Below are 13,283 nucleotides of genomic sequence, written 5' to 3'. Positions count from 1 at the left end.
GGGAGTTGTAGGCCAAAACACCTGGGGACCCACAGGTTGAGAACCACTGCCTTAGACAAACTTGATCTGAACCATATTTACTCACAAACACAGTGCCCTAATTTCAAGTGCTCCTAATAAGTGTCTAAAGAAGGTTCAGAATGGTGGTGAATAATTTGTGATGAAAGGATGAGAAGAATGAGGCCTATATGCCCTACATGCAGGTAGTCCCTGGGTTATGAACAAGGTAGGTTCTGTAGGTTTGTTCTTAAGTTAAATTTGTTTGTAAATCGGAACAGGTACCTTTTTAAAATGCAACTTCAGTCAATTTTTCAAAGTTTTGGATAGCATAGGGAAGGGCTATCACCCCCGTAAACTTTGTTTCACAGTCTGTGCCCCTGTTCAGAAGATTTCATCTCGCTTTCTATCTCTGTGACAATTGGATTTTGAAAATCTTGGGTTGTTGTGGAAACAAGGATTGATGATAAAGCTTCTATGGAGACATCTTTTCCCCATGATAACTCTTTCAGGAGTGAATTCTCATTCCAAGGGTATATTTCCACTCATTTCCTATTGCCTCACCCCTGCTTGTAACTTGGATGTGTGTAAATTTGATGTTTGTAAGTCTAGAATTTTTAGTCAACAAATCAAACCAAAAACCCTGGGTTGACTTTTCCATGGACCAATGTGTGTAGAGTATGGTGCTACTTCTTGTCTAATGGGCAGGGATATTTTTTAAAAATGTTAGCACTTTTCTCTCTTCTTTAAAAGTAAGAACATGAAAAATAGCATTTTCCATTTCCATTCAACCATCCCGTAGAATGGAAAAACCCGGAAATGTGCCTTTTAGGATTATCCAGAAAGAGAACAGGGAAAGAGATAAGCGAATTTTGCCAATACAACTTTGTCGCAGCAATAGTAAAATCCTGGAAGGGACAAAAAGAGTTATTAATTAAATAATAGTTTGAGTAGAGTATTTTAATTTTAAAAGGAACCATCCTCTTCTTTGAACAGTGGTGAAAGAAAAGAGCTTAGTCTGTCCCTGAAAAAAACTTAAAAAGCAACTATTCCCCTCTATTTTTTCTGCCACTTCTGGAATTTGAATCCCTGGATGGGGAATTGGCAGCAGTGGCCAGGGGTAGCTGGTCTCCTGAGGCAGAATTAATACTTTGGCCTCTCCATGGATTTATCCTTGACTTATCTATGGGTCAAATAAAAATCCATAATTTTGGCCCCAAACCCTGCCATTGACATATACATGCATTCTACTTCTACATGAGTATATGCAGCAGGCATAGGAAAACTTTGGCCTTCCAGGTGTTTTGGACTTCAACTCCCAAAAATCACAGCCAGTTTACCAACTGTTAGGAATTATGGGAATTTAAATCCAAACTCCTGGAGGGCCAAGGTTTTCCAGTGCTTAATATTCAGTATTCATCTCTTCCATTCTCTCGTCTATGATCATGAGGAATAGACAAAGTTTCCAGATGCTAGGCCCTGGTCCCTCTTTTCCAGTCCTCAACCCATGTGAGAAAGTTGCCATGAAAAGCTCAGTTTTATTCTATTAGATTGTTGGCTTTGTCTTCTTCCTTTTTTATGTTGACCTGAGCAAGGTTGTTTTGAGCTGTATCAAACTATTGAAAATAGTTTTAAAGCTGCTCTTATTGATCATGACCCAGATCAAGATAGAAATGTTTGAATGAATAAGTGAATAAAAATAGATTTTTCTATAGTTCTACAGAATATATATAATCCTATAATTGAATGTTTTGAAATGTATTTTTTTTTTAAAAAACCAAGGGTAATAAGCAGACTACACAAAACATTTCTGTTTCCTGTCAAAAGGCAACATACTCTGTCATTTACAATCAGGCTATAATTATACAACAATCAATTGTTAAATGATCCTACTCAGATCTGATGGCTATTATCCCGAGAAGGTTACTTGCCCTGAAGTCCTGTTACAATCAATAAGACAACTTCAGCAAATTGATTTCTATGGGACGTGAGCATGACTAATTTTATTTTGATTGGGAATTTAAGCACCATTAACAGTGTTTTTGCAAGACACAGGCGGAATTGCAAAATGGCACTGGAAAACAGAATGCTTACTTCTTGAGATCATGAAAACCGTTCCAAAAGCACAATATGTGCACATTGACTATCTATGCATGGGGATGCTGAAATGATAGATTTTCTCAGAGCTCAGGTCTTGGACTAGGGGTGCATCTACACTGTAGAATTAATGTAATTTTTACTTTAACTGACCTGGTCCAATGCTATGGAATTACAGGAGTTATAGTATTACAAGGCCTTTCACCTTCTCTGCCAAAGAGTCCAGTTGCCTCACCAAACTACAAGCTTCAAGATTCCATAGCATTGGATATGACAGTTAAAAGTGGTGTCAAGCTGCATTAATTCTAAAGCATAAATGTATCCTAGAGGTGATGACTCCATTCAGATTTAGTCTGAATGTTAAACCATCTATTCATCATGCTACATCCATTCTGAAGTTAATGTTCAGCATCTTGAACAGATCTTCTAAGTTAAGACTAAACCCAAAGCAAATGTGTGCCACCAATGACACCAATTGCCACTTTTCTCTCCTTTGCAGAGACCATTGAGGTTCATCCTGCCTTTCATAAAAAGCTAAGCATATTTAGAAAGCAAGCAGGTTCCCAAGGCATCTCATATCAAGCACAGACTAATATTCCAGAGCTGCAAAACTTTCAGGATAAATTATACCAGGTGCCCATAAAATCTCTCACCAGAGTCTCTTTATCTGTTGCCTTTAGGATATTCAAAGCCCCACAATCTAAAAAAGTCCAATTTCCAAAGAAAATACAAGTTCCAAGATGCTATAGGCTGTTGCCACGACAATTAAAGTAGAATCATAGCACTATGTCAGTGTGATGTGAAAGGGCTCTTATAGTGGGGGCTCCAACACAATAACCTCACAGTATGTCTGGAAGGATCTACATTGCCATATAATCCAGTGTAGCATTTTTATTAGGTAAATTTCTAGTTTGATTGATAGGAATAAATAGAGATTGCAGACTTTTTCATTTAAAGCACACATATGCCCATTAAGCATGTTCTTCAGAATTCTGCATTCAGCTAAAAGCACACTGATCCTAACTTCATAAAATACAAGCAAAAGAAGAATAAAATGAAGAAGAACAGAAGCAGGTTTCTGTTCTCAGCAGTTCTCTTAGTTCTAAGATAGGAAAGTAGAGTTTGGTGCCATCTTCTGGTTTTGTTATCACTATGTAACAACATTTTTAAAAATGTCTGTTTCTGGTTGGAAAGTGTTATTTCCTGTTTAATTGTGTGGTACTTACTTTGGAAGGAGTTGTTATACTCCAGAAACTTGGTTTTTGTGGCTGCCACAAACTATGTTGAATTGGTTGAGACTCGGTGAGATATTCATCAAAAAACTATAGCAAAATATGCTGCAGGATAAACTTTTTCCATGTTTTTATGATAGAATCAATTAAGAAATGACATGTATAACACAGGAATAAAAATTGTGTTACATAGTGTAATTATTTTGAGAACTAACTATTCAGAAACAGAGGCTATATTGAAATAATGGCTGCATTACAGCTGCAGAATGAGAAAAACAGATGGCAAAACAGTAACCATGTAATAATAATGCTTACACCTAAAAAAATAACTGGACACTTGTCGTAACAGTTCAGTTTCAACACACACTCACACACTTACACACACTGATTTATAAAGTAGAAATATTAAGATTGTCCACATCTTTAAGCTGGAGGGTTTGGGAAGATTGTAGTATTTGAGGCCACAGGCTAAAGAAGGAAGATGTAAGAATAGTGATCAGGTCATAGAAACAGCTTGGGGATAAAAATTTTTTTTACCTGAAACTACTGAAACTTTGATGTTAGTAATGAAAGCCCACTTGTGTTCCCGAATCATGCTGAGAGGTTTAGATTGATGGCACATGAAGTATAGTCTTTATTCTACTTCAGATATGTGTACACTTCTACCTATAGCCTCTAACATTTCTCAGATGAAAACCAGGTCAAAGCAAACATCAAGTGTAGTCAAGACAGAAAGACTTACCAAAGAAAAAGAACATCCAAGGTAGGAGAGTCTGCAGCGGTTTGCTTTTTCCAAAGTCCATAGAGAAGTGCAAGATCCCATTTCTCCTCCTGCTGCTGAACTGAGTGGAAATTACTTTTGCAATTTGAAGTCTGTTTGCATCAAATGAAATGAAGGCAAAAGGGGAAAAGTGGGAGTTGAAAAGAGAAACTGGGGAGCATCTATACTGCAAAATTAATGCAGTTTGACACCACTTTAACTGTCATGGTTGAATGCTATGTAATCATGGGAATTTTATTTTGGTGAAACACCAGCTGAAAAGACTAAAAGCCTTGTGAAAGTACAACTGCCAGGATTCCATAGCATTGAGCCATGGCAGTTAAACTGGTGTCAATCCAAATTAATTGATGCAGCATGGGATATCTAAAAAACAGCTGAAAAAGTGGTAGAAGGCAGGATTAATCAGGACTATTTTTGTCGAATCTGGAGAGTAATGGGGACATCAAATAGTACTTGTAAAGGAAGTCAAGCTGATTTCATATTTACTGGAGTGCCGAAAGACCAACAAAGTTAATATTTTGTTTGAATTTTGGCTTTTTAAATGGTTTATAGCCTATTTTTCAAAGAATGCTTTCTTTTTGTTCTGTTTTTAAATTTCACTTTTATAGTACGTCACTTTGGAGACTGTGTTGGGAATAAAAACAACCTGTCAATATTGATGATGATCAATAAAGAAAGGTATAATCTGGTTTGGGCTGAAAAATTCATTTTTGCATTTAACACGGGCTGAATACTGAAAATTACAGCAGGATATAGCAGACAATGGCCAGGAGAACTCAAAGGGCCACACGCTGTGTTCACTGTTCAGACCCTCTTTCCTCCCGGAATCTTTTGCATATCTCCATAGCTTTGTTCTGCAAATTCAAGGAATTCTCTAAAACAGTATTTGATGTCACAGGACAGTGTGGACAGGGATGATTGGCAACATAATATGTACACAAGCTGTTCTTTTGATCCCTGCCAATGTTAACAAATGGTACGTCGATTGATCAAAGTACGTAAGCTTTCACATTTTGGAATAAAATGGGCACAGAAGTCATGAAATGCAAATAAAAATACGTACTTATAACTATGTGATTGCATAAGCATTCTGTCCTTCATTCAAGAAGCTAAGCATATTCAGAAGGTAAGCAGGTTTTAAAGCTATTTCCAGTGAAGCACAGGCACATATTCTCCTGCATTTCACAGATGAATAATGGGGCATATGGCCAAGCTAAATGATATTGGATTGTGATCAAAGGGTAAATGTTTTTAATGAGAAGGAACATACAATCTAGGGAAGACTACAGCAGGTTGCTTTTGCCCTATCTTACTGGAAAGGGCAGGTTTCTGCCTTTTTCTCTTCTTCATCTGCTAGTTTAATACTTTTGCACTTTGAATTCAGTTTTTAGCAACTGAAGGAAGGAAAGGGCAAATGAAGAGATTAAAATTTTTGTTGAAAAAGTTAGATGACAGGAATATGGCAAAATAAAAGCAATCACTCCCAGAAGTGCTTGAAAATCTATTTCTGAGTTTGAAAAATAATAATGGTATGATCTAATATTAAAGAGGGCAGTCTGAAACCTATTTGAAAGGTGAATTATTGTTCTGGAAACTTCAAGGAGATAGAATCCCCCTTTGTGGAAAGCAGAAAAGGGTTGGTCTGTTGGGATTGAGGGCCATAAAAACACACTATAGGCCACATATGGACCTAGAGAAACTCTTTGTCTATCCCTCATCTAGATCCAGCATGTCTTGAGTTTTTTTTACACTTAATATATTTGACTTTCATGAATGTTCAAGGGAGGAGAAATGGCAGAGTTGTTCTTGGAACTCAAAAAAGGGAAGGTTTTTTGACGATCACTCCCACAATCTCCCAATGTGTATGCGCACTGAGATTTAAATTCCAGGATGTGTCCTCTGAAAAAAGGACATTCTCCAAGCTTTGGTTGCTAAATGCCTTCGTCTATACAATTGCTAAAGTGCATCCCTCAGTACTGTTTTCTTAGAATTTGTCACTGCACTTAATTGCCATCAAGTCAGCTTTGACGGGTAGTGACAGTATGACTAAGAGACCAGAAAGACAGTGTGTCATCAATTGCCCTGTTAAGGTCTTGCAAATTCAGGGCCATGGCTGCTTTGATTGAGTCAATCCATCTATAATAGGGTCTTCCAATTTTCCTACTGCCATTGACTAATCTTTAACTAATGATACATGGAATAAAGCCCATTATGGATACTGCAAACCACTTAAGCAAACATGTGCAGAGCTAGGCTATTAATCACTGGCAAGATTGCACAGGATTTGTACCTGTTTCCTTTTACAAGTAAGGTGCTTTAAAAATTGTATGGAAAGTCATGACCACTAGATGTCTCTATTGGCTTTCTGTATTCAATCTTACAAGTTTTGGCGAAAGTTTTGTTAGATTTTATTTTATTTTTAAATACCCGGGATTAAATAATTAATTGCCAGCTTCGCACTGCCTCCCCTCATTTTATTCATTTCTTTTTAAAATGCAAACAACAAAAGAATCTCTCCCATGAAGATACAATACAAAGTATTACTTTCTGCTTTTAAAAATGGAAATCATGGGTGAAGAACTTTTGGTTCCCCAGATGTTTTTGTCTACATATTCCACTGGCTGCACCAGTATTGCCAATGGTAAAGAATTGTAGAAACTGCAGGAAAAAAACTGTGCTGAAACCAAATAATCCCTAAATAGTCATTGAAAAGACAGGTCACTGCAATGAAATAAAATAAATCAAAATATGAGTTTTGATAGAGGTCATTCTAATAATTGTAAGATAGAGAATCTACTAAAGTTAAGCTCTGTGGCATTTTTAAAGAGACATACAGCAGAAATAAACATGTTTGGTTTGAATTACCAAGATGTCCTGCCAGGATAGGCAAATATTAGCACAATTTTCAGTAGGGTTTAATGATGACGCTACATTGGCAAATCATCATTATAAAGTAGATTTACATAACATGTAACTTACTGAACCAGACATAACCTTCCCATTATGTTTTGTACCCTGGTTGACAATTGGCAACCTCTCATTAAAAGCAGCCTATGTTCTGAGTGATGGACTAGGATTCTTGGAGGCTGGGGTTCGAATCCTTGTTCACAGGATATCCTTGGGTAAGCCATATTCTCTCAGCCTCAGAGGAAGGCAAAGGCAAACCCCTTTTGAACAAATTTTGTCAAAAAAAGCCTAATAATAGCTTGGCCTTGGAGTTGTAAGTCAGAAATGGCAAGTAGCAACAGCATGGCAAGTAGTAAAATCAAGACATTTATGAATTTGCTGCTGAACAGATTGGTGTCTGCACTGGCCTTCAACATTGACTTCAGATTTTTGTTTTCATACTTTGTAGTCAACATGGCAAAATTTGCAAATTTTGTTCCATCATGGCAATTAAATAGGGGCTTCCTATATATGAGAAAGTAGACTGTATTTCATTAAACACTGAGATCTGTTCTAGCTGTTTATTCCCTACAACACAAGGCAATGGAGTTAAATTGCCTCAAATTGATTTTTTTTTACTATTCTAAAGCCTAATTTGTTCCCTGCTCAGACCTGAATGTGTGTGGAGGCTTTCCCCAGAGATTAACTGCACTCTGCCAACAAAGTGGCCCTAGTGCCTCATAGTAGGTAGAAGACAAAAGAAAGGGTGCTTCATGTCATCAAATGGAGAAGCCATGCATAACTGTCTTTTTACTGTCTTTGTCTCTACGCCAACTCCTGGCCTTAGGAATTTGTGGTCTATCCCTACAATTCAACTTGGCAGAGTGAAAACTAAATAAGGTTGGCAGAGTGAAAACTAAAGAAGCTCTAGCTCCTCATGCAACCAGGTAATAAACAACTCCCTTCTTCAATTTTCAGTCTGATAACCTTATCTGCAATTGTTATTTTTATTACTGCTTGCTTTTTATGCACAACCACACATTTTCCTAATATCCTCGCTTACACAATTCAGAGACATATGTATTTACAGTCAGTATTCTCCTCGCTGATTGTATTCTATTCAGATCAATGGAAGGAGATATAGTAACTCCTTTGGTTATTTCCCTTTCATCTTGCATTGAATTTAGGAGATCTGAATTGCATTTTATCTTAGAATATCTCTTTCTCATCCCAATATTCTAGCAGCTATTTGCACTGATTTCCCTTTTCTTTGACAAAAAAAAATCTGCAAGTAGTCACTTCTACTCCCAAGGTTTTGAAAAAAGGATCTAGGATTTTGGGCTTATCTAATAATAGCCTGTACTCACTGGGCTTCTGGCTGTCTTCATGCATATTGTGGGATAAACCAGGTTAACAGTTAAGAAAAGCCAGGGGATGCTCCAGAGTTTGGTTGAAACTCCAGAGCAATCCTGTGACTTCGGCACAGTGTGGATAGCAGGACTAGATTAGATTTGAAGTGGACCTCTGTCCACGTAAACTCATTGCCATGCCATTTCCCCTGTACTGATGAGTGCAGTAAAGACAGAGGCCCATGGGGTCTGTGCCACCACTGTAGCCACTGTTAGACAGCTGCAGACCTTTGTGAGAACCCACCCTTTTCTTTGTGGTCACGTAGGCATCTCTGCCAATTTTGCCACAGAGCACTCATGATGGCCTGGAGCTCTCATTGAGCTCTGTAACTATCTGGCAGCAGACATGGCAACACAGACAGTAAGATAGGTAATGTTTCAGTGAAGCAAAAGTGGTAAGATGATGATCTAGTGCAGAGTTTCTCAAACTGTGCTCCTCCAGATGTTTTGGACTTCAGCTCCCACACTTCCTAACACCTGGTAAGCTGGCTGTGATTTCTGGGAGCTGAAGTCCAAAACACCTGGAGGAGCACAGTTTGAGAAACACTGGTCTAGTGGGACCTAAGTGGTATCGGCTTGCTGCCACCATGGTTGGAAATCGTATATTCTGGGGTTTGTCTGAAGCATTTCTGTGTTGGACTGGTTTCAGATTAGGTGAACCACATAGATGAGGCCTTTGTGTGCATTCATTGCAAAAGAAGCTTCCTGTGAGAAAGACACGATGGCCAGATTGAGGTATGGATACTGAGCATACCTTTCCTGAAAGGTAAAAGCTGTTTGGCAGTGGAATAGTCTGGATGGCCATCTGCTAGGAGTGCTTTGATTGTGTATTCCTGTATGTCAGAAAGTTGGACTGGATGGCCCTTATGTTTTTTTCCAACTCTTTAATTCTATGATTTTACCACCTGTATTATTTACTCTGGGATGCCTTTTGAAAATTTGCTTGCCTCTCCTCTTCTGTTCCCTTTTCCATTCCTGCCCTTCATTATATGATCTGCCAGCAAACTGGAAAGTGATCCTCTCTAGCAGACCAGTGGCCAGGATGGTTAGTAGATTCTGGAATTTGCTGTCTGAAGAACTCATGTCTTCCAAGCTCTGTCCACTACTCCTGACTCGCTCTGCCCATTATACAACTGGTGGCTGCCATGGCTATGGCATCAACAGCCAGGGGCCTTGTTGTCTCTGGCACAAGGAGTGCTTGGAGTGGCAGCATCCCAAGTACAACAGATTCCAGGAAATGCTGATTTTTGCAGGGTATCAAAGGACTCCATAGTGAACACTGGACTCTGGAAGCCACATCAAGGTTAAAGGAGTTTAGATCATCCCTGATTACTGATAAAAAAAGTTATGAGAAAATGAAGAGGACTGTTGGGAAGGTTATCAGTGATGTCTTATAGCATTTGTGGCTAAAACCTTCTGTATTAATTTAGAGGTGACTGAACACTTTTTTTCAAAAATGAAATCTCAATAGAAGAGCATGGAAGAATGCTTGGTTGAAGCAAACGTATATGTAGAGTTTTGATCCCCCCCAGTTCAACAATTTCTAGGTAAGAGCAGTTTGAACAGAACTATTGCACTTCTTCATTTCTAAAGAAAGAAACAGATACACACGTGAATAACATAAAGGGTGGGAAAAAATCTGTCAAGGTGGTTTGAATGCAATTTTCCTGCTTCTTGGCAGGGGGTTGGACTTGATGGCCCACGAGGTCTCTTCCAACTCTTCTATGATTCTATGAAAAGTAACTTATTACAATTGGCTGTATTACTTGTAACTTGTTATTTCCAAGTTGTACTTCTATGTAAACAAACCTATCTGAAACAACAAATAATGTTTAAAAGTAACTAGAAAATTTTATTTGCGGCACTAATAAATTAATACCCATATACTACTTGTAACTTGTTCCAAGGTTTGCTCTTAAATAAAAACAGCCCAGAATAACAAGAAACATTTAAAATACTAGATAATGTTACTGCAGCACGGGTAAACTAATACTATCCCTAATTACTGGATTAATGTTGTAATACAATATGATAGCCCTTGGTTATCAAGAAAAATAATTTATTACAGTTGATTATTTTACTCAGCAGTGCCGTGATTTGGGCACTGAACAACAATTTTGGGGAGTGGAGTTCTAGTTTCTGACATGGAAACGTACTGGGGGATGATCTTGAGCAAGTCACGCTCTCTCGGCTTTAAAGGAAGATAAAGCGAAACCCTCTTTGAAAAAATCTTGCAATGAAAAACAAAAAGCTGTGATCGGTTGCCTTAGGTAAAGTTAAAGATTTTCCCCCTGACATTAAGTCTAGTCATGTCCGACTCTGGGGGTTGGTCCTCATCTCCATTTCTAAGCCGAAGAGCTGGCATTGTCCGTAGACACCTCCAAGGTCATGTTGCTGGCATGACTTCATGGACCGCCATTACCTTCCTGCTGGAGTGGCACCTATTAATCTACTCACATTTGCATGCTTTTGAACAGCTAGGTTGGCAGAAGCTGGGGCTAACAGTGGGAGCTCACTCCTCTCCCTGGATTTGAACCACCAACCGTTCAGTCTGCAAGATCAGCAGCTCAGCGGTTTAACCAGCTGCACCACTGGTGTTCCATTAGGTTGCCTTAGGACTGTCATAATTCAGAAATGACTTGAAGGCACACAGGACCAAATCAGAATACTTCTTGTAATTTGATGTTTCCAAATTATACTTTTACATAAAGGGAAACAGTTTACAGCAAAAACAGAAGCATATTGTATGATATGGTAGGAAGGATCAATGAACTGATGAGAGCCAATTCATTGATAAATAACAAGACGGCAATTACCCTTTTAAGAGTTGATTTCTAGTATCCTTTTTAATCAAATGAATGTTTGCAAGACTTCCTGGAAGCCAAGCCTTCAGGAAAACCACCATGAGCCAAACCTCTCTAAATTGCATGTTCAATGAAACCATTGCTAGCCTTTTAAGGCATTTTTGTGACAGGGAAGCACACAGAGAGTTCATTTTTTAATTTAATCAAGTGTAAAATTCAGAAATGACCTCTCACCAGATGCAAGTTACAGGTGCCATGGAAATATTGTAGAGCACTGCACATAAATCATTTTGAAGAATACACTTAGGTATAAATTGAAGGACTGCCAAAGCTACATATTTTTCTCGACCTTGATTATATAACCTAAAAAATTGCTCTTGATCTCAGTCAGCAATTCTGTCAAATCAATGCCTCCCCAAAGGTGCAAATGTACACATTATACATGGTGTTTGGTCAGTGATCTTACAATGGTCTCACTTAGAACATAATTTGAAAGGGCTCAATGAAATTCACAATCTGGACGTGGGAAAGCATCTCTTTTACAGTATGGTTCCCCAGTGCTTGAATAGATATCTGTGATCCTTGCAAACAAGCTGAGACCTCTCTTGGACTTTCCATCTGGGTTGAAAGGAAGCTCTTTGAGGTCTTTTTCAAGCCTCTCCTTTTGATGCCATGTTTGCAACAACAGTAAACATCCAACACAGCAGAGAAATCCTAGTCATGTCCTCTTTCCATAAAGCCCACTGTTCTATATACTGGTCAACTGAAAAGAGAAAGAATAATTGTACAGTTCTAGGATTAGAATTAATGCAGTCACCACTTTAACTGCCATGACTCAATTTATGGGATCCTGGGATTTGTAATTTGGTGAAGCACCAGCACTCTTTGGCAGAAAAGGCTAAAGACCTTGTAAAACTACAACTCCCAGTATTCCATAACATTGAGTCATGACAGTCAAACTAATATTAAACTGCATGATAATAATAATAATTGAAGACTGAACTTCAAAGACCCTGGCAGAAACCAGTACAGGTGGTCCCGGTGGTGATGGGCACACTGGGTGCCAGCATTTGGAAACAATAGACATTGATAAAATCATGATCTGCCAACTGCAAAAGGCCACCCTACTGGGATCTGCGTGCATAATCCGAAAATACATCACACAGTCCTAGACACTTGGGAAGTGTTCGACTTGTGATTTTGTGATACGAAATCCAGCATATCTATCTTGTTTGCTGTGTCATACTAATAATAATAATAATAATAATAATAATAATAATAATAATAATAATAATAATAATAAATAGATGCTGACATAGATGTCCTACTACATTCCATGGGATTCACCTTTAAACAAGAGCATATAGAATTGCAGCCCAAAGGATGGGAGGGAAGTTGGCATTTAACAGTTTTGTCCTTCCCACCACTTAAATATATATTTTATCCAAATACATTGTTATCTTTCAATATGGGATAGGTTACTTTTGGGATTAAAAACATGTAGTTGTTAACTTGGGGGGGGGGAGGTGGGAAATACACCCCCCTCAGTTTGTGGTGACCATGTTGGCAGTTTTTTATTCCAACAGTAACTTTTCCAAGATCTATTCTAGTCCCCCCTCCCCATCCTTCAGCTTCTAGTCAGAGCCTGAGATTAAGCTGAAAATCAATGTTGTCTTAGGTGTCCTGAGACTTCCTTTTGAAACAATACCTGTGAAATTGCGATTCTCTTCTCCTTTCCCCTCTTTCTTGAATAGACGTTCACTGCTTCTTCCTCATGTTGTCCTGAGTGAATTGGATGACTGGACTTGTGCAAGAGGGGGAAAGGCATAGAAATTCTCCTGGTCAATGAACTCACATATCACAGAGCTGGATGAACCATGCTTAGTGTTGGCTGTGTTAGAGGGGGGAGTTCTCTACCTATATCTCTGAGGAATTAAAGACAAGTTAGGCTGATACAAGAGACACTATTGGGAGGTCCCTAAAGTGTGGGACTCTGGCCAGTTTCCCAATGGTATCCGTCATCACTGTGATGCTTGTTGCTGTTGTTTTGTTGTTGTGTGCCTTCAAGACAACTCCA

General features: G+C 38.5%; 1 protein-coding gene across 4 annotated transcripts in view; it reads right to left on the bottom strand.

Moving 5' to 3' along the window:
- mc3r (melanocortin 3 receptor) overlaps positions 1-13,078 on the bottom strand; it is a 46,745-nt gene extending 33,667 nt beyond the window's left edge. For 2 of the 4 annotated variants that reach the window (XM_062978953.1, XM_008115261.3), the window contains exons 1-2: positions 12,915-13,078; positions 4,069-4,199 (exon numbers count right to left, since the gene is read on the bottom strand). The gene's annotated coding sequence lies outside the window, so the exon portion shown is untranslated. The remainder of the gene's footprint in view (positions 1-4,068; positions 4,200-12,914) is intronic. The other 2 variants (XM_008115258.3, XM_008115257.3) reach the window with 1 other exon arrangement.
- Positions 13,079-13,283: the final 205 nt, after the last annotated feature.

This window comes from Anolis carolinensis, chromosome 4, assembly GCF_035594765.1.
Source record: "Anolis carolinensis isolate JA03-04 chromosome 4, rAnoCar3.1.pri, whole genome shotgun sequence".
Classification (NCBI taxonomy): Eukaryota; Metazoa; Chordata; class Lepidosauria; order Squamata; family Dactyloidae; genus Anolis; species Anolis carolinensis.
Note: the sequence above shows the minus strand (reverse complement) of the source record. Positions and strands in the feature narration are given on the sequence as shown.